The 20973-nt window shown below is 39.1% G+C and overlaps 1 protein-coding gene across 3 annotated transcripts in view; it reads left to right on the top strand.

Moving 5' to 3' along the window:
- CADM2 (cell adhesion molecule 2) overlaps window positions 1-20973 on the top strand; it is a 610241-nt gene that overhangs the window by 519028 nt on the left and 70240 nt on the right. The gene's annotated exons all lie outside the window — the stretch shown is intronic.

Below are 20973 nucleotides of genomic sequence, written 5' to 3'. Positions count from 1 at the left end.
AGAACATACACACCTCATCTTACAGCTCATCACCAAGCTCCTCCTTGCAGGGATTCTGTCCCTCAAACCATGTATATCACAGTTACACCAATACTGTGGTTTTCCAATCCACAACGCAGTCCTGAGGAAAAGCGCTGCCTAATTTACTGTCAAGTAGCAGGAAATGGGAAGGAAGATTTGCTCTGACCAACACCTCTGGGTAATCAACTGCACACTGCATCTCCTGCTGAAACAGCATCTTCCAGAGATAGAGCAGAAAGACAAAGAACTGTTTACTGTGTGTTAGAACTGGCAAACTAGGGCCCTGCTGAGGTCTCATGATTTAGGGTGTTAAGATTTCGCTTGACCATGACTTCAGACAAGAGAAAAAAATGTCCTCAGACACTTGAGACGAGCTGGAATTATCCTAGACTCTGAGGTTCCTGATTGCTATGAATGGGTTCGTGTCACCTCACATTTGTGGTCTTGGTGCAGATACCAATGCTGGAACAGGGAATCTGAGAGTGGGCTAAGGGGGAGAAGTTGGGGAGATGGGGTGGAGAGAAAGATGGAAATGTGAGCGGGCCATTCTGAGTGATTCAGTGAGGCAACATGAGAGGGTGTTAAGACAGGATACAGGAATTCTGGAACTGTGCTGTTTTATCTCTCTGCTCATCACTGTGAGGGTGAGAATAGCTCTGACTCCGGTCATCGTGCCGTGCTTATTTCTGTTAGGGGAATTACTTCAAGGCAGGAGCTGAAAATTACCTTCTTTTGGGTAAGCACTGTATTGCTGCTGTAGAAGTGTGATGATACCAATAAAAAGAGCAGGCCAGGTTTTTCTGCCTGTTCTGTGATGGTTTTGCAGAGGCAGGCCATGTGGGCGATTAATAAAGTGTAGCAGATCCTCACAGACACTGTCACAGTTCCCTCTGGAATGTGTGTGGTAGCTGATGCAGCCTCAAGCAGAGATGGGCTGCCTGAGAGCTGCTGAGGAGGTCACTGCAAGAGCTTGACTTTGCCCCTTGGGCCTCTGATGGGACATGTGTCATGACACCACTCCCACCTGATGGGATAGCATAGCGACCACAGCCTTGAGTCAGAATGCAATGGTAGGACTGGAAGGGAAGGAGATTTCCTCATCCATTGCCTTCCAAAAGACCTGTTTCTTGCTTCCATACCCAGCTGCTTATTGACTCTAGGATCTAACATCAAAGCTTGAGTATTCCCTAAAGACATTGTTACACTTATGGATATAGACTTCTGGATTTGCTGATGTTCTGTTCCAATCATGTGGCACTTAGGGCACCAATTCTAAGCAACAGTAGAAGGCTGGAATTTGGAATATTATGTGCATAAAGATATGATATTTTCAATTAAAATTTTCTGTTGGTGCAAAGGAATAAAGGAAATATATTCACCAGTTTAGCACAGATAAACATAACTCGCTATAGAAACATACCCTATTGTCTGTAATATTTTCATGGAACATGAGATATAGCATTTGTGAGGATTGTTGTCTAATTGGTTTATGCCCAGTTTGTAGACCAAATTTAAGAGTTTTCTTTTGGAAAAATTCCAATAGCTACCTTAGTCTTGCCTTTTGCAAGAGCCAGTTCATGGTTCCTCAGCCTTATTGACAACTTTGATAATATTGATGTCCAGGTTTTGGTTTTTTTGTTGTTTGTTTGATTGTTTGGTTTGTTTGTCAAATTGTAGGTAGAAACATATTTAGCCTTTTTTCTGCATAACTTAGGTCAAGGCACCCTGTAATTGGTATCACTATTCAATATAATTCCTTTTTAGGACATACTATTGTATAGTTTCAAACCAAATTGAAGCTAATTCATTGCCTTTTCAATCCTTAGTGCTATTTTATCTTTTCCAGTGTTTTTGGCTGGATCCCTGGACAGTTGTCAGCTTATAGCATTTTAGTAAATGAACTTGCCTAATATGTCCGTAGGGTGTCAGTGGCTCTTCTTAATTTAATCTTCTTTTAGCATAATATAGATTTACATAGGCTTTGTTTATTTTCCAAAGAAAGAAATGTAATTAAACTTCAGAAATCATAAACATCCCTGTTATGCAATGCCTATACTTCTCTGAAGTCACATTGCCTGACAATATTTTGAGCATTTTAAAATAAGCATCAGGTAGCTGTAAAAAAATAAAAAGTAAAGAACAAAATGATCATTTACAGCCATCTGCGCTTATAAAATATTTTAAAAGCCAGTGTCTTCTTATTGAAGGCTGTAACTTCTGTACGCTGTTATGTCTTAACAATATAGCTTAGTTACTCAAAACTGCCCCAAAAGTAAACTCAAAACTGTCCCATAGTGAAAGAAAGGTTCAGTATTTTATATTCTTAGCCACTACTCTCATCAAAGCATGCATGAAATATGTGAGTTTTTTAAGTCAGTGTCATTTCAGCAGTAAGGACGTCAAAATATAATGGAATAATTAGGGCACAGGAAACAGAGAGTTAGCTGTCTCCTGTGTGCTTTAGAGAAATGTCTTTCCATTCCATGCAGCTCAAGGGAATCATAGTACACTTGGTTGACTAATGTAAAGTGAATATTTGGCCTTGTTTGAAATAAATAGGGAAGATTTTTATTTCAGAAAACTCACGTAGGTATTCTTCATTAGAATAACATTATTCATAAGGTCACGAAAAAGTTATAGAGAAAAGCACAATCAGTAATAAACACTAATATTATATATACCGAGTAGTATAAAATACAGACAAGTAAACATTTTAATATCAGAAAAATTGATCACTTTTAATAATGAGGGTGCACCAAATAATCAAGCTTGTGCTATAAAGTTTTTGTAAATTATGTGCATGGTATTTCCACAGAATGTTCTGTCTTTTCTAGTATCTATTTAAAGATACTAGAAAAGTATCTTTAAGGCTCCCTTGAGTGAGAGAAACATTTTGAAAAGGCTGCTGGAAAAAACTGCTAATGACAACAGAGAAATACTCACCAGCATCCTGTCAGTGGACCCAGAGAGCGGCTGTGTCATTTGAGAGGGACCTAACAGGGCTCCAGGTGAACCAGAAAAAACCTAGGGAAGCTAACTAGTATCCAGTCACCTGAAAGCAGTGGAGTATGGACTCAAACTGGCTCTAGTTTAACCTGCTGTCAGCCAGGACTCCCAGGTTCTTCTCACCTTAGGTGTTGGATTTTTCATCTGTCCTTGCTGAATTTCCCTTCCTCCCGTGAAGGAACTGTTGACCTGTTCCTCCAGTTTATGGAAGTCCCTCTGAATAGTATCCTTCCCTCACAGGTATTCACGTTTCTTCCCCATAGTATCTGAGATGTTAGCAAATGCTAAGCAAATAAATACTAAGCAAATACAAAGAAAAAAAAAAAGTTTATTTTTGTAACACCTGTGGATGATCAGGTTATTCAGTTGCCTCGAATTTACAGCTGGGAACTGAAACAGAAAAGAATCCTAAGTTCAAAACTGACAAATAGGCCACATATATTTTGTGTCTAACACTGAACAGAGTTACCATTTTCCTGAGAGTATTTGGAGTGACATAGCATCACACTCAGAAGATAGCTGATACTTTGATAAGAACAGTGAGTTCTTAGCATGTCTGCAAACCTATGCTCAAGAGTGAAATCAGAATCTAGGGGAGAAAATTGTGGAAACCCACTTGACATTCAGCTGTTAACATTTTGGTGTATAGGTAGTTTGCCAATACTGCTTTAAAACTACCTCATAATGGCAGGTTTCGATTTTGAATCATTAGTCTGACGGCCAATTTTTGTCTGTGTACAGTTTTTTCTGTCCTGCCTTGACACGATACACTTCCCAGCTTCTCTGGCAGGTGAGATGGAGGTTTTGTGGGAAATGATCTCGTTTTCTACATAAATTTAATTCACTGCAGAACATTATCTGCATTGTGCCGTGAGCACCTAGCAGCCTAGAAAGGAATGCTGGTGTCAACTCCGCCTATATGAATTATCATAATGAATCTGGAAAAGCATGCATGTTCCTGTGTTTATAAATCACCGTGCAGAATGAATCCACAGCCCAAGCTGGATGCTCAGGCAGTATCAATAAATATTAATGATTTGGAAAATTGGATGAATTTGCCCATATCCAGGATGAAATACTACTCCAGCAAAATATGAATGTGGTATCAAAGTATTTCTCTCCTAAGCTTCAGATGCTCGCAGAAATCCTGAATTGTAAGAGTCTTTTTCCAGGTTTCTTTGGAAAGGACCACCTACAACTGAAATCAAGCAGGTGAAAAAGAATCAAGGGAAGTTAGGTACTGGAGTTCACTGTTTTATATTTAGATCTGGACAATCTTTGTCTTAGCAGAAAGGTGGATGGTTTTGAACAAAACTGCTGTGCATTTGAGAAACTGGGAGTCTCCCTTGTGTCCTTTGCCTTGATCCCAGAACTAGCATTAAGTGAAGTATCTTCCTTTGTCTACTTTATGCTTTCTGAAACACTGAGTTTACATTTAAGTTTCCGGGGGCACATGTCACACACAGCTTTGGGCAAGATTCTGTAAATATATGCTTGAATAAATGCCTACATATATAGGAATAAGTATTGTATTTGTGGGTATAGACTTGGACAAAGGTAAGGAACCCAGCCCTGCATTCCTTATCACTGGAAAACAGCTCTCAGGATAGATCAGGCTCTTCTGTTCATGTCTTTTGTCTTGCTCTCTGTCCATTCCGAGTTGTCTTGCTTTGAATTTGTCTTGTTCAGCAGTTAGATAGAGCCTGTCTCCTACAAATGCAGTAGGTATCTTTGTGTTGTCTGTCTTTTCACCCTTGTTCTAGTTTCTTGAAATGTTTCTTCTTTGGTTTTTTTTTTTTTTGTATCTTTGTCCTATTTAGGCTGTCTGTATACTTTTTTCCTGTTTGGAGAAGTGTGAGCTTCCACTTCTCCAAGAAGAACTTATTTTATTTGAGTAGGTAATTGTTAACTCCAAACTAACCTACTGTTAATTTGTTCTGATGAGATATGTTCCATATTGGCTGATGTTAATCAGTCTGTATCCCGTGGTTATTGTCAATCACATGGAAATGTCTTATTGTCAGCCAGACTTGTAGGTTAAACACCTACATTCTCCACCCACATAGGCAGCAGTGTATATATAAAAAAAGCTTTATTGGTATCAAACACTACAATTCAAGCTCTTTCAGTCTGGAAGGCAAAGAAATAATATATTGTGTGCAACATAACACTGATCACGTAGTGAGTGACAGAAGTTTTGTAGGTTGACAACAGTGCACCTTTTCAGCATCCAAACTGTATGTCCAGCTTAGTTATAAAATAACTCTAGCTAATAGTCACTGGTGCCAGCCCAAATCTCTGTTGAAGTTAAACTTGGCAACATTTGCCAGTACTTCGCCATCGTTGCTGCAATTACTTTCTTTGGATAGTTGACCAGTTCTTTAAATTATTTTCATTTTGAAGGAGTTCATGCTAATGAGCTCTCCTGCCTTGATTTAGCATGCATCTGTTATATGCTGTGTTTACTGAGTGCTCATTTTCAGTAAAATGTTCTAAGATCTCATGAAGAGTATCACATTGTAGAAAAAAATCTGCCTAGTGAAACTGTCCAGATAGATAGTTTGTCTTTGCAAGAAAAAAACAATCATTTTAAAGGATAACGTAAATATTCTTGTAACCTTCTACACTGATTTTTCATTGACATTACGCCTTCATTGTAAAATTATGCCATGATGTGGTAGATAATATATTAAGAAGCAGGTAACATTTTTGCTGAGATACAGCTTGTATGTTTAATGGATTAAATTTCAGTTTGTGTTAAACATCCCGTCCGTCTAGGGGGTTGTATCTTCTTTTCACAGCTGGGACCTTCTACAGTTTTGGGGTTTTTTTCCTAGAATTTTGCAGGGAGTAGGGAAATCGGTGTTATAAAAAGTGTGACACAAAAAGAAACAGGTGGGAGCATTAGTACCTGTCTGAAAATTACACTTTACAATAAAGCCTCCTGCAGTGCTTAAGAACTTCCCCTTTAGTGTTCTGCAAAATAATCACATTGCCTAATAGGCTCAATTCAATAATTGCTTTTCCTCTTTTTTAAGTGTCCCTTTTCTGCAGTGTTTACCCATAAAAGTGCAGAAAGTACAGTGTGAAAAACAACTACATGCAGCATTTTTAGTGCTCGTTAAATCCATTTTGCATGTGTATGCCTTTTGAAATAATTCTTTTCCTCGCTCTCAGGTAGAAACACATTCTAAAATAAAAAGGCCCAGGAAATAGAATAATAGATAAAATTGAAATACAGCATCAGTAATTCTAATTGAGTACTAGACTGGAAGTTAAAACATGAGAAAAAAAGTTTTGGGAGAAGATATGCCCAGTCTTTTAGATATTTCAATTTCTGTAGGCAAGTGATTAGCTACACTTACACACAAAATTATAGAGGTCTTGAATCAACCATTAGCAGTAGAGCACAAAAAGACACATAAGCATTACTCCTTCAGTGCAAGTCATGCTCATCACACTTACTCTGCTTCACAACCCCAAAATATGTATAGCAGATGTTATCTGAAACACCCAGTGTCGTGGGGAGCACCAGCTCATTAAATGTCTGCATTTTTGCCCCGCATTTATAGCAACACAGTACCCTGAAAACATGTATGTGCTGTAAGCTAGCAGGGAAAAACACCAGACTTTTAAAGGAGCTTAACACTGTTCTTTGGCGAGCATAACCTCAAAACAAATGGAGGTGACAAGATAAGTGGGATTGTGGTTCTGACGGGCATGGCAGGAAACAGTTAAGAATACTAATAAATTAACACACTTTATTATTAGTGTGAATTACAAATTAATCATTGTTTGGTTTAGGTGGTCTGACATTCTATTGCAAGGAAAATCTCAGGGATTTCTCAGACCTGAGTCTGGCTGGTTCAAATGAGGTTTCCAGATTCAAGGCTTACTATTTAAAGCACCACAGTAAACTGTTTCCAAGACTTATTTATTTATTTAAGACCTAGGAAAGACTGAGTCTGTGATTTGTAGCCTTGCACAGGAGAGCAAAAGCAGTGGACTGGCAGGATGCAGAACCACAGGGAGCAGAGAACAGCCAAGAAACTGCTGTAGCTGATTGCCTGGTGTGTCCCTCATTTATGAACCTGCCATAAGCAGGTGAGGGGCTGAGCAGCCGTGTCAGGCTCTGAATGGTGGATAACCCAGTCAGGGAATGATTTAACTGGGAGACAGGGGTGAATCTACTGGTTTTTTGCTAGTGGGGCACTGAATAGAGAATTTCATCCCAGCTGTGTGTGCTGAGCTGCATGCATACCTGTTTCTGTGTGTTATGCAGCAGAGGTTTCAGGGAACAGTCTTCTACAAGGAAAGAACGTCACAAGCCATTCATTATCAAAATTATCCAAAAATGATGAGAGTGTTTAGTGTTTATACGCTGGAAAACAGAAAAAAACCCTTGTCTATTACTTAGTACAGGACCCTATGTCTTTCTCCTGTGCATCTCCTTCCATGCTTGAGGGGAGTTGCCACGTGCCCAATCTGTGGTGAGTTGACCACGTCCACCCAACCACTCTCACACAGCCCCCCTCAGCAGGACGTGGATGAAGTGAGGATAAGGAGATCACTCACCAACTAATGTCACAGGCAAAACAGCCTCCGTGTGGGGAAAATGTAATTTATGTCTGGTTAAAATGGAGTTGGATGAAACAAAAACCGAAAACACCTTCCCCTCCCCCCCCCCATTTCTCCTAGGCTTACCTTGCCTCCTTCATTCCCACTTCCTCCATCTCCCCGCTCCAGGGAATGGGTGCTGTGTCTGTCTGGTTCATCAGTGCTTAGAAACACGACATTGGTCACTTTTAAGGTGAAATTGTGATGATTTCAGCAAGGGTTAAGAGGAGCTGGTGGGGTGGACTGTGGTATCCCCGTGGTGGGAGCAGGAGAATGAGCCGTGGCTGCTCAGGGCACAGACCTGGGCCAGCTGACGGGGTGCAGGGGGGTGTGGGTGTCTGGGGGGGATGGCATGAGGGAAACACAATAGTGTTTCCACTCATTGTTGCTTTTTAACTATGATTTTTGCTTGGGATTTATTCACTTTCTGTTGCTCTCAAATATCCCTAACCTGTCTTCTTACCTCACACACGTGGTTTCTAGAATGCTACAGAGGGAGTCAGTTGGTTTGCTGGGAGTGACAGTCTGAGGGACCTCTCAGCACCATCTCCGTTCAGCTCGTTCTTAAAAATGTATTTACTTGCCTCTTGCACCTAGAGGGAAAAAAAACAAAGCCTTGGCAATTATATGGTAATCAACATCAAAAAGGGGAACTACATAAGGGCGAAGAATCTTGTTAAAAAGAAGCTATAAGGGGCAACTAAGAGAATTAAATCTTTCCAGGCAGCCTGAGGACTATGTTAGAAAAATAAAAAAAAAAGAGTTCAGAACCACAGGGTCAATACACATCACCAAGCAGAAACACTTGAGAAGGAGAAGTTGGTGAGGCTAAACAGAAGAGAAATCAAAGTAATAAAAAAAAGGCGAAGCTATAATTTGAAAAGCTGAAGTTTTTTCCCAAAGGAAATAGAAGATTCTTAGATTTTGGCAGATTAAATATAAAAAAGCTGTAAGCCAAACCACCAAAAAAAGCGGGGGGGGGAGAAGGGGGAAGTGTTTAAGCAGTAACTAACAAAGAAACTTGAAAGTACTTAATTTTTTATAAAATATATCAGGAAGTTTGCCAGAAATTTTTAAGGTCAACCAAGGATCAAGTTTTAAGGGAAAGTGCTACATCCATATTTACTGTGGTAGAGGAAACGGGGTATGTTACCAACCGATTCCCTTTTTTCTGAGGTGCTCGCCAGCAAGATTTACTTAACTGGACTGTGGAGGTGGCTGTGGAGAAGTAAGAAATCAGCAGGACCAAAGGGCTTCACCCAGGCAGTCAAAGGGAATTCAAGGATGAGGATGATGAATTATGAACAGTGACAGGAAACTTAATGCCAACCACCTTGCCAGCTCGGGTCAACGGGGCTTCAGGAGAGATCCCAGAATGTGCACTTCTGTAGAACTGACATCTGAGCTTCACAAATACTAAAAAATATGAAAAGGACATCTGAATAATACCTAAGTCTTTGGGGAGAAATCCCTTTTGCGGAGAGAAAACCCTATTTTATAAACATTGGAGTTCCTTGAAGGGCACAGAAAATATGCCTTGTAGTGGCTTATTTGGTATAGAAGGGAAACATTAAAGATGTTTCCAAAACTGTAAATGACACAGAGATAGTTGTTAAGGATTGCTGGCTTATTCTCTCTTCAAATAGAAATGTTAAGGTTAAGTTAAACTAGTATGAATCAGGTGTTTGCAAAGTAAGGACATAATTTTTCATAAACTGACTGGTAAACTTCGGGAATTTGTTGTCAATGGACATGGCAGATGGTAAAAACTCTCAATAATTCAAGGAAAAACTGCATAAGTTCATGAGAAGGCAAGTCCTTAAGGTTTACAGAATATTTTTAAACTGTGCTTGGTATCAGAAGTGCCTGAGATCTGTGCTTGGGCTCTTCCCTAGGCATTTGCTTATCCCTGGTGTTGGAGATAAAGCACTGGGGTAGCTGAGCTTTTTGTCTGATTCAGTGCAGCTGTTCCTGTGCCGCTAAGCCTTGAACATAGGCTGTTGTGGCTTGCTAGACTGGATGTTAATGGAGCTGGATCCCATAGAGAGCTTGAGGATATCTCCTTTACAGTGCTAAAATTATTACCATGAAGGTACTAATGAATAATTTTCTGTGTGAGAGAAGTTTGCGCGAACCAAAGCACTCCCCTCTGTCTGGAGATAATGACACATTTGGGAAAAGAAAAGCAAACTCCTGTAAGTAAATAATGTTTGTCTCTCTTCCCCTTTATTGTATTACTGTTTCATAAGTTATTTTTAGATGCAAAAGGAATTGACACAAACCGTGGTGTAGGACTTAGCTCTGAAACACAAATAATCGTGAGTTCCCAGTGTATTGTTATTAAGATAGCATTATATTATCTGGAAAGCGTAAAGCATTTTAGTATTCATTGTGGTTTAATACAGTGCGCTTCAACATCAGCTTTTTTTGACACTGGTGAAAAAAAAATACCTGAGGTACAAAAGTTTTATGGTGTATTTTCATTCCTTTGGTGCTCCTACGAGTTCTTATAAATAGCAACAAACACTTTGTTACTTGCTGAGAAGAACCCACTATTCAACTGAAGACCTCAGAAATGTTGTTGTTATTGCTAGCTATTAATATTATCTTATTTTGTGGAAAAAAAAAGGATATTTTGCTACGTCTCCCAAACTTCATGATGTTCTTACATGCATTTGAAAGTCAAGAAGTGCATACCTTGCTTAATGAGGGTTGGTACTAAAGACTTTGTATAGTCCTTGCTTGTCATTCAAGTTGCAGCACTGGTACTTTTATCAGCTCTCTGTGTGTTGTCACTGCACCTCAAGTGCAGGAAGGAATTTTAGTTTAATGAGGCTTCTCCTTGACTGTGTCTTACATCAGCAGCAAATGATTTCAAACAAGTAGTATTTGGACAAGCAAGTAACTGTGAATGAGATTTTCAACTGTTTACTTAATGGAAGAAGCGGAAATGAATCAGTCACTCTTCATTTTCCTCTTTGATTCTCATGCCAGCAAGCGTTTGACCTGAACTCAAAAAATGCAGCTGGTGTTTCTTAGATGGGATTTCTCAACCTATTATAACAAAGTTTCTTGGGAATGTTTGGACACGGCTCTTAGTGAAAACGGTGCAAGTTAGACTTGTGAATATCCATCAGTATGTCAGCCTGAAATATCTAAGCAGTCTAAAATCCTGACTTGTCAAAGGGGAAAAGAAACCTCCTAATAATATTTGATCATTAATACCTTGATATACACTTCAGGCCTCAACTGGCAGTGGGGATATGACCAGCAGACAAAAGGAAAAAGAGGAAAAGGAGCTGAAAATGTGGTGTGACAGTAGTCACCTTCTGCTTCCTCTTTTTTATGGTCCCCACCGTTATCTTGATGTGGCACTTTAGCATAGCCTATATTAGACAAGCTAGTTTAAGGAAATGTACCTTTCCTAATCCTGTAATATAAAAATGTAAAGCATTTAAAATAAGTGGTCCTGAAGCTCTTTCTGCTGATTTTTTTCTGTTATTTCTGATAAATCAGTATTCTATTGCTCCTCTGACTGGGGATGCAGTATGCTTGTAAACTGGTATGAGGAGACACAATGTTATAAACAGATCTGCAGTTGAGATGTTATTTTCCTCTGCATAGTAACTACGGTGTGCACATCCTATCATTATGCTTTGCTGCTGCTTTCCTATCCCCAGCAGTACTTCTTTCATTAACATTAAGAACATAGTTCCTGGTTAATCCCAGTAATTTTCAGCAGCCTTTCTGATGCATCCACTTGAGCACCATATTATCTTAATACTGCTGACATTTGCATGTCTTTGAAATACATTTTTTTCAGATATTGTCCATTTAATCCATGGCAGTTTCTATCGTCCTTTGTTCTTATAGTCATGCTTTACTTACAGCTGATGAAAAAGAATAATCTACTAATTTCTCAATAGCTCTTAAAGGTTAAGAAGGAATCAACAAGGTGTAAACAGCAGCATAAGAAGCCCAAAGATTTAGCTGTTGGAACACTGACTACATAATTAGAAACCTATAGAACTGGAATTATAGTGAAACCAGGCCATTAAGATTTCAATGTTTAATCAACAATTTTTCATGTGAATAAAATTCGTACATGCCATTTATCATTCCAGCTGTACTCTGACAGGAAAGAAAAAAGCCTTTAGGAATAGCAATAAAATATTTAAGCAAGGTGTGACAATTATTCTTTATATCCACTTATCTGTATATAGTTTCTCCTCTCTCCCCTCCCACTTTCCCACTCTTATCTGAGAGTGTAGGTCTTAGCTTATGAGGCTGAAAGGAAAGGGATTTGTCTTTGTAATTTGCACATCAATATATGGCACCAATCCCAGGCAGAACAGGGAAAGGGCGTATATTACCGACGTGCTCCAGTGCTGATCCAAAGTACTTGCAGCTCCAGAATTTTAAAGAAGCTTTCAGGGCATCAGTGTTTCTCTGCAAGTAGACCTCACATCTTTCCCTGCCTCAAGCTCAGGCTCTGCCGACTTCCCATTCTCCGGAAGAATTCCGTTCTTCTTCACGGAGTCTGCCTTTCCCCCTCTGCCTGCAGCAGCAGTGGAGATGCACCTTGTGGAGAAGGTCTCTAGCCCTTTGCTTTCTTGCACAATCTCCTAAAAACAAGGCTGTCACTTGCCCTTCATTATTGATATGTCATTCAGGATATCTTATCCACTGCCTGTGGAGCTGCTGAACGACTGCACAGCAGATAATAATTGTGCATCCACCCAACCAGGTGCAACGCTGTGCAATCTCCCCATGTCAGGCCTTCAGTACAAGAGTTCTGATACAAAACCAGAGGCGTTGCGACTTTGCAGAGATTGGAAAACACCTTATCTAATCTGTGGTCGAGTCCAGGCCAAAACAGGGATATTTCCTGTAAAGTATTACTTACTGCTTTGTCCTTGAGCTCTTATCATTTAGCTGACAGTGGCAGTCACTTCTGCAAGGTCTCCATTCCCCGCAAAGTAAGGCAGGATTTATGACTTGAGATTGTTTAATGAGATTTGGTTTTTTTGGTTTTGTTTTCTTGTTTGTTTGTGGTTTGTGTTTTGTTGTTTTTGTTTGGGTTGGGTTGGGTTTTCTTCTTTTCTCTTTTCTTTTCTTTTCTTTTTTCTCTTCTCTTCTCTTCTCTTCTCTTCTCTTCTCTTCTCTTCTCTTCTCTTCTCTTCCCCTTTCCCTTTCCCTTTCCCTTTCCCTTTCCCTTTCCTTCCCTTCCCTGCTGCAATACTGGCCTACACCTCTCCTTCTGCCTTTCTAGCCTCGGGAATCTTTTTGAAAGTGATGTTACACTTCTGTGGAGGACTTTTTTTTTTCCCCCGGTCAAAATTTAAAAGAAATATAAATTATTTATAAACTGGCAATATGAAATGAACAGTATAGCCATAGGTACCATTGTTTTCTAAAGACAGAAGATTTGAAAGCACTTTTTATGAAACCTGTTTGTAAGCTGTAGAGGTTATAGTGTTGCCTCTGAACTTAAGATGTTTTGAGCCTTGGACTTTAAAATACATATAAAAAAGTGTGCTTATTAGCTGGTTACTGAAAGTATTCTAAAATATTAGGCATTTTGATTTGAAGTACTAAAAATGCATTAAAATATCCAGGTCTTTTTCAGATTTATTTGGAAAAAAAATGAAGTAATTGCCTATTCTCTGATCTAATAGTGTATTTAAAAGAGGTTTACCTTTCTTCTTTATGGTATGCATCAGTGGGCATGTATTCTTCATTTCCATTTGCTCCCAAGTGATGGGCTGGCCTTGAAAATTTGGAAATATGGCAGCCTCTTCCTCTCTCCTCTGTTTTGTGTTTCTAGATTCATGATGAGGGCAGGCAAAAATACAGTAGTTCAGCAAATTTTGCCTTTCATGAGTATAATCACTTGCCTGGTGCAGAAATGTCTTGAGAAATAATAAAGGGGTGGAAATGTCCAATCTATTGTTCGGGAAGTTGGTCAGATTCAGAGAATGCAAAAAGCAGGGCAGGGGTGAAATGAGACACCAGAAGTTCGAAAGTAGGTGGAGTATATGACAAATGGGGGAGAGATTTGCATAAAATAAAATACAAGAGAGAGAGGTTACAGGGTGGGAACTATACAGGCCAGGCAGCTGAAGGCCCTTCCTGTTCTCTGCTATGAAAGCCCATTAAAATTAGCACATCTGCAGTGCTCCCACTTGCTTCTGAGGAAGCAGCAGACACAGATGCCCAAGGAAAAGGTTGGAGAAAATCAACAGCCCCTTAGAAAGCATGAAATGTTTTTAATCTTAATTTGTGTCAAGAAAGTGGAGGGTATAAGCGCAAGATTCTTTTTTCCACTGTGAATATTTGTGTGTAGGCAAGAGGGAATTGCCTTTCCCTCAGAGCTGAAGGGCTGGCAGTGCTGGCACAACCTGGCAAGACACTGGTTCTCTGAGAGACACACAGTGACCCTTGATAATGAGCCACAGTTCTCTGCATCATTTTTCACTTCTAATGTGGATCATGGGAGGACAGTGGATCACCCACAGCAGTGAGCACATTGCTTTGGTGTCTGCTTCTTCCTCCTGCATTAAACTTGCCTGAGGGAGGAAGGTACTTTGTGAACAAGTAGGGGACTCCCCCACATGTGCTTTCAAGTGGCAATGGATTTGGAGTTTATTTAAAAGAAATTCTGGGCACATCCCTATGGCATCTCACTCACAAACTTTGGTTGGGTTTCTTTTTTTTGTTTCTTAGACAATCTTTTTGTCCATTTTTAGCCTCCCTGCTGCTTACAATAGTAGAATACAAGGGATATTTCTGATACAATTCACTGATAAGTTGTCTTCTGATTTCACATAAGTTCTCTTGTTGATCTGCCTCATGACTATGAGAAAGCCATTCTCCAAAATGTTATTCACAGCAGGGTTTTTCCACTTCTTTGAGAGGATAGTGAATAATACTGGAATTAGGTAAGAAACTTCATATATACATATATATATATATGGATTATACACTTTTCAGAATATTAGTCTGATATTGCCTTGCCTTCTTGAAAATGACTAACAAAGGAAACATTTTGAGGATGAGAGGGGGAAGGTACATGATATGTGCAAAAGGAAAAGCTACAGATAGGTGGTTTCAAAGTCCCAGTTATAATTGGTATAATAGTCAGGTTCCTACAGATAAAGGTTTTTGACCTGGAAGGAACCTTAAAAGAGGTTGCAAGGAAAGATTAGAGATGGGAGGAAAGATGGGAGGAAATATGAATACAAAAAAATCACTCTTTTGCCCTGTAACAAGATATGCTTGTATCTTTGGGTAAAAGGATAAATATCTTTGCTTTGAAAAGACTCTTTGTGATTCACTTTAATCAGCTGATGTCACAGTCTGCTGAGGGATAAGGACTCTCTGCTGCAAATTTAGTCTATCACATCGACATGGTCAGTACCTGTAATCCAGTGAAGGTGGATTTATCTAAGGCAAGCTACAAGCAGGGAGGTCTGTCACCCAAGTACAGTTGTGATGAACAAAACAAAGGCTTTATCTGTATTTAGGACAAAAGGCAAGGAATGAAGGGTGTTTGGGGGTTTTTGTTTGGTTGGTTTGGTTTGGATTGTTTGCTTTCCTTTTCTGCTGTATTTTTTTTCTTCTAATTCTTGGGGTTCTCTTTTTTTTTCTTTTAAATGATGAATACTAACACCATTTGAGATTCTTATTATCTCTATCTATTTATTATTTAAGCAACTTTTTTAAAGGCGTAATACACTGCAATAGTCTTCAACATTTCTTGTTGCTCCTGTTGTCTTTATAGCTTAAATTCTTGTCAAATTTTTATGATGTAAGAAGTGGAAATCCATATTTTGTTGCCACTTCATTTTTAGCATATTTTGGTAATTTAATTCTTAACCGTTTTAAAAACGTTAGTATAGGAGATCATAAATGTTCTCTGGCTACATTATGTCTGTTGAGATGCTTAAAAAGAAAAATAGAGACAAATATAATAGACAATTCAGATGTTCAAAGCTTCCTTCTTAAAAAAAAAAAGGGAGACTTCATTAAAGGTACTTAGGATATTCTTTACTAATTCTTCTGGGGAGAAAAACACTGTATGAAGGTTACTCAGGCTTTGCAGAGCTATGAAGTCACAGACAGTTCTAATCTCATAAAATAAAAACCATCTATCCAAGCCTTTTATGAAAGACTAGTGACTGTGGGTATTGATGTTTTTGATAAATGAAATGCTCCCAAAACAGCTCATCCCAAAATGACTCATCAGACTGAGGCTTTATATAAACAAGAGGTTCCCTCAGGGTTTAGACTTTGAACTGGATGATTAACTGACAAAGCTAAAAACCCAGTTTCTTGCTACAGAGAAAACTATGTTTCCAATTAATAAAGCAATCATTCCCTTAGATGACTTTTAACTTTGCAGCAGGGTTTCAACAAGAAACACTCTGATAAATGTTGTGATACCTTTTCCATTACTCATTTGAACACATCCACTAGATTATGGTTTTATGGATTTCAGAGAATACAAGTGTAACCCTGTTGAGAGAAGTAAAAGGTATTGTTTGAGAGGGCCGTACTCAAATAATGAGTGTAGTTGTCTTTTTAGTGTTTGTCAAATTTTTCTTCCATCCTTCTTATTTTTACCCACAATGGCTACAAAATTTTGACAGGATGCTTAGATACCCAGTTGGATGATAATATCTTCAGTGAGACTGAATATGTAAAAAGGTGGCATTGTTTTTTTGTTGTTGGTCTGGGGTTTTTTTGTTTTGGTTTGTTGGGGTTTTTTTGAGTGTCATCTTATGGAAACGGAAAGGTTATCCTGTGCTATTACTAAGGGCCACTAACTTATCCAAGTGTTGTTTGCTAAGGTCTTGGTGAAGAACACTTTGTACATGACCTTTCTGTACACAAAAATCAGAAAAGGGCAAAAAAAAATGAATAGAGCCAAGAACTTCCAAGTGTAACTGAATTACATTGCACAAATTCACTTTGTTCAGAAAGAAGAGGTAATACAATAGATATATGTATCATTTTTAAACGAAGGGTAAGTTAACTGTAATAGTTAGATATAAAAATATCATAGTCCTTTGGTTAAGGATGGAGAAAGGGATGGAAAATAAACAATTTTTTTTTAAATATTACTGTGTAATTTTAAAGGCCACAGTTAAAAAAAGAAAATATTAATATGGAGTTAAATATAACTGTTGGCTTTCATGTTATGGAAACACTTGTTGAAAAGGTGTCAGTGCCCAAGTGTTCTTTTCTAATCAAATCTGACTTTTGTTTTGAAAACATTTTTTTTCCAACACATTTCAGTTTGCCCTTAGCTTTCTCTCTGACTTATTTTGGGAAAGTTTTCTTACCCTCAAGATTAGAAAACAATTTTGCTTTATTTAGGAATTCTTTGTTCAGTTACTTGCAAGAAAACTCCTGTTCCACAGTATAAAATGTGAGTCATTGTGCAACTTCACACCATTGTTTTGATACCTTCATTGCAGTCCCATTTCAGTTTGACTGGGAAAGAATACTGAGATTTGTTGCTTTTTATGTCAGGTTTTGAGGCTAACAGGAAGACATGCAACAAAATCATTTATTTAGCCTAAAAAAACAGTTCCCTTTTATAAGTCAGTCACTGAATGCTTCTGGGCTTTTCTGTTAGGATTAAACATGACTTATAATGAAATCTAAGCCCATTTAACAGTTCATCAGAAGAAGTATAGAGTTCAGATTTCTTGGGGGGCAGGCAGAGACATTACTGTTCAAGTGCTTGTGATTGGTATCTCTGGCTTTTTTCTGTTTAACACAGTCCTGATAATGCCACCGTGAGCAGCTGAGTGCAAAGTCAAATCAGCAAAAGCAATACATACCAGTCAAAGAAATATCAGGGACTGTCACAGTTGAGCTGTGGTTGTGAAAGTATTTCATCAGTACAGCATGCTTAATTTGTTTGTTTTTGTTTTAAAAGGTGTCACACCGGGAGCAAATTAATATGGGTAAGGCAGAAGCAGAGCTGTGTTTTGGGGAAGCAAAACAGCACCCTGGTGCTTCAGCTCTGCTGCCTCCTTCCACCCAGTGCAGGGGCTCAGTGGTAGCACAGCTCATTTCCACTTAACCACGTCCACATGGGAGGGATTAAACCATAGATATAGAAAAGCAGCTCTTCTCCAATGCAGCAGAAAAGGGAGGACAGACTAGTTCTTTGGGTTAGTGGATTGTAACTAACAGGCTGCGTCTTCGTGTTAGGACAGGGTGGGTCAGTGAGCTTGTTTGTGCCAGGAGATGTGTGAAGGGAGCAGCGGGCAATTGCATTAGTGGCTGAAGTGTTTACTCTGATTTTGTAGGGGCTGGGCTCCAAGGAAGATGTTTTCAGGATTGTCTGAAGAAAAATAGGTATTAAGTGGCTAAGTGTGATTCAACTTGCAGTAAGAGCAAACCCAAGGCACGGGGACACTCTATTTGTTCCAGTCTATGCAGGTATAGATAGCATTAGAGCAGCCCATTAGTATGAAAAAAGCACTGAAATTCTGCAGCGTTAGAGATTTGTGCAGTGAGGAAAAATGTGCAATATTAGGACTGTACATATTTGTCGGGTGTTTTAGTGTGTCAAACCTAAGTCAAAATGTTGGCTAAGAGAAAAAAAACTCTATCTGGATTTGCACCCATGTTTCAATAGCATAAACTATGGAGACTGAATTTGTCTGTGCCTTGTGTCAGAGAAGGAAAGCTTCCCCATTAGTGTTTCAGCTGCGCTTGTACTTTGGACAATGAAGGTACCAAGGCAATTATCAAAGAACAGCCAATATGTTCTAAAGTTAAGATTCCTTTGCCCTTTCTTCTTGTATTTTTTTTCCCCCTGCTGACAATCTCAGAATGTATCAAATTCAAACAGAGAAAGAGGGGAAGAGAGGGGCCTGCTAAGTACAAGGCTGTCATAACTTATAACAAGATTATAATATGCACAACTGTTACTTACCATATCCTGCAATATTCATTGCCACTGCTAGGAGATCAGTGTAAGACAGATAAAAGTAAATACATTTTTGCATAGCAGGTAGGGAACTTCCAGAATTCATTGCTACAGGAGTCTGGGTTGATGGACATTATAAGCAGATTCCAAAAGATATTAGTGACATTCATAGGCAACAGGTCTAAATATCAAGTAGGTACAAAAGAGAACAAGAGATGTGCCCTCCAGCATTCCTGACAGAATGATTGTGGATGCTGGCAGAGTGCAGGAGGAATGGACCACGGAAAAGGGACGTACTCATGTGCTTTCCTTAAACAGCCATCCCCTTGTCGCTGACCACAGCAGCACGATGGCCTGGGTGCATGAGAATGTCTCATGTTCTTAGCTCACTCCTGCCTAACTAATGAATCGTTTAGACCAGAGTGTCTCAAAGCTTCCCAGCAGCACAGGCAAAATTTAATTTTGTGGTTGTGACAGAACTGCTGCTTTAGGCACCATCGTGCCTGAGAGCTGTGCCCAGTGACCACGATGTGTTGACTATGGGCCTGCTGCCCAGGAATTGTTCTGCTGCTGCCACCAATACAGCACAGGATGGCTTAATATTAACTCTTAATTAGCAGCTTCCCCAACATCCACAGTATGCAGATCTGCCTCTCTCTAAGCCGTGATTTTTCTGCCGCACATCATTTTGCAACCACAGCTAAGTGCTCTGTGTAAGACTACAGCTGGTATATTACAATGTGACAGAGCCCCTGAATAATTTATATCTAAGTCTCCATTTCATACTTATTTGTTATCCTATGGGTTTTCCCCTAGGATACGCCATCTAGTTTCAATTTAAAACGTAAGTTCCATAAATTACCACTGCACAGAAGTTGCTTTAACACGCCATTTGTGCAGGTAATGGTGCACATTGCAGCAGAAGTGTTTCAGAGTCTCCACTCCTGGGACTGCAGATTCACAGTGAGCTGGTAAAGGGGAAACAACAAGGAGTTTGCTAGAAAATTGAACAAATCCGCCTTAACATATCAAAGCAAATCACACCCTGATGTTGGGAACTCTGCAGGGCAATGTTTCTGCAGCAGCGTGGACATCGAGAGTCTCTGCTGGCACTAAGCAGAAAGGAGGTGTGTGTGTTGTTTGTCATGTGCATTTAGATACCAGTTCATGAAAGTGCACTTAGGAAGAGTATTATGACATATTTATGGTGAGGTATAAATAAGGCCCATTACACCAACAGTTCTTAATCGTTGCTTTATTCTCTGGGTATATGATTTTCTGAAAAAAGTCATAACTTCAGAGAACAGCCAGTCTAAGTTCGATGATGTTTTAGCAGGGTGTCAAACAAATATCACTAAAACATGTATAAATCTGTTATGTTTCGAGATAAATGTTTCAGATGTTCACAGGATATTCTGAGTTGGAAGGGACCCATAGTATTTTTACTTTAAAGAGTTAAATGAATAATATAGCGGTAAGTGCATTTCAGAAAAATTCCCTGTTTTCATGTTTGCCTAACTTAAAAGAAAATCATGTCATTGAAATCATTAGGCCACATTTTGGCAAAATGTTTCTCCTTAAGTATTTAGGTTTAATTCTTATTCTTAACACTTATTAAGTTTAATAGGCTTTGAACACCTGCTTCAAATTAATGAAATGAACTATTTCTTGAGTAAGACTAGTGACCATTTTGGCAACTGCTAATTTTATAACACTGTATCATATTTCGCTTTATGACTTAGTCATACAACTGCATATTTCGATAGGATAATGTAATGTAATGCTCTCTTATCAAATACATGTGCCAATCTAGAACAGCTTCGGACTGAAATCACTTAAATAGTGTACCCAAAAGAGATTGATATTTGGGCTACAGTGTACAAAGCTACCAGCTACAAGTAAGGTATCAATGAATCCCCAGGCTGTAATATATCTTGGTTGAGTGATTAGTATCTAAGGGCCTGAGATGCTCTGCTTGTGACACAGACAGGATTCAGGAACCCAACCTTTCATTCCCAGTCACGAGTCTGCATTTTGGTGATTTGCCTCATGTAAATTTGAAAGTATATCTTGTTACGTGTGAGTGAAGACTGCATAGCAGTAATAAATACATCCTGCTGTCTGTTAGGCAAATCTGAACTGTGGAGCTTCTTGAGAGTCTTTAGGAAAGAGTTAGGTATCACTTGCCAGTGGGAAGGTGTGAATCTGTGAATATGTGAATCTGCAGGATGGTCAGTGCCCTTCTCTGTGGTGCCCTTAACTTGCCTGGGGGGTTATCACTGCCAGTGCATTGCCTTTGGCCTGGTTGATGCAAGTGCATGAGGAACAAGAGGAAAAGTTTCACAAAAGAAGGAAATCCAGGATTTTAAGTTAAATCT

The sequence above is a fragment of the Neopelma chrysocephalum genome, unplaced genomic scaffold (assembly GCF_003984885.1).
Source record: "Neopelma chrysocephalum unplaced genomic scaffold, ASM398488v2 Primary Assembly neopelma1_87, whole genome shotgun sequence".
In the NCBI taxonomy this organism is placed as follows: Eukaryota; Metazoa; Chordata; class Aves; order Passeriformes; family Pipridae; genus Neopelma; species Neopelma chrysocephalum.
Note: the sequence above shows the minus strand (reverse complement) of the source record. Positions and strands in the feature narration are given on the sequence as shown.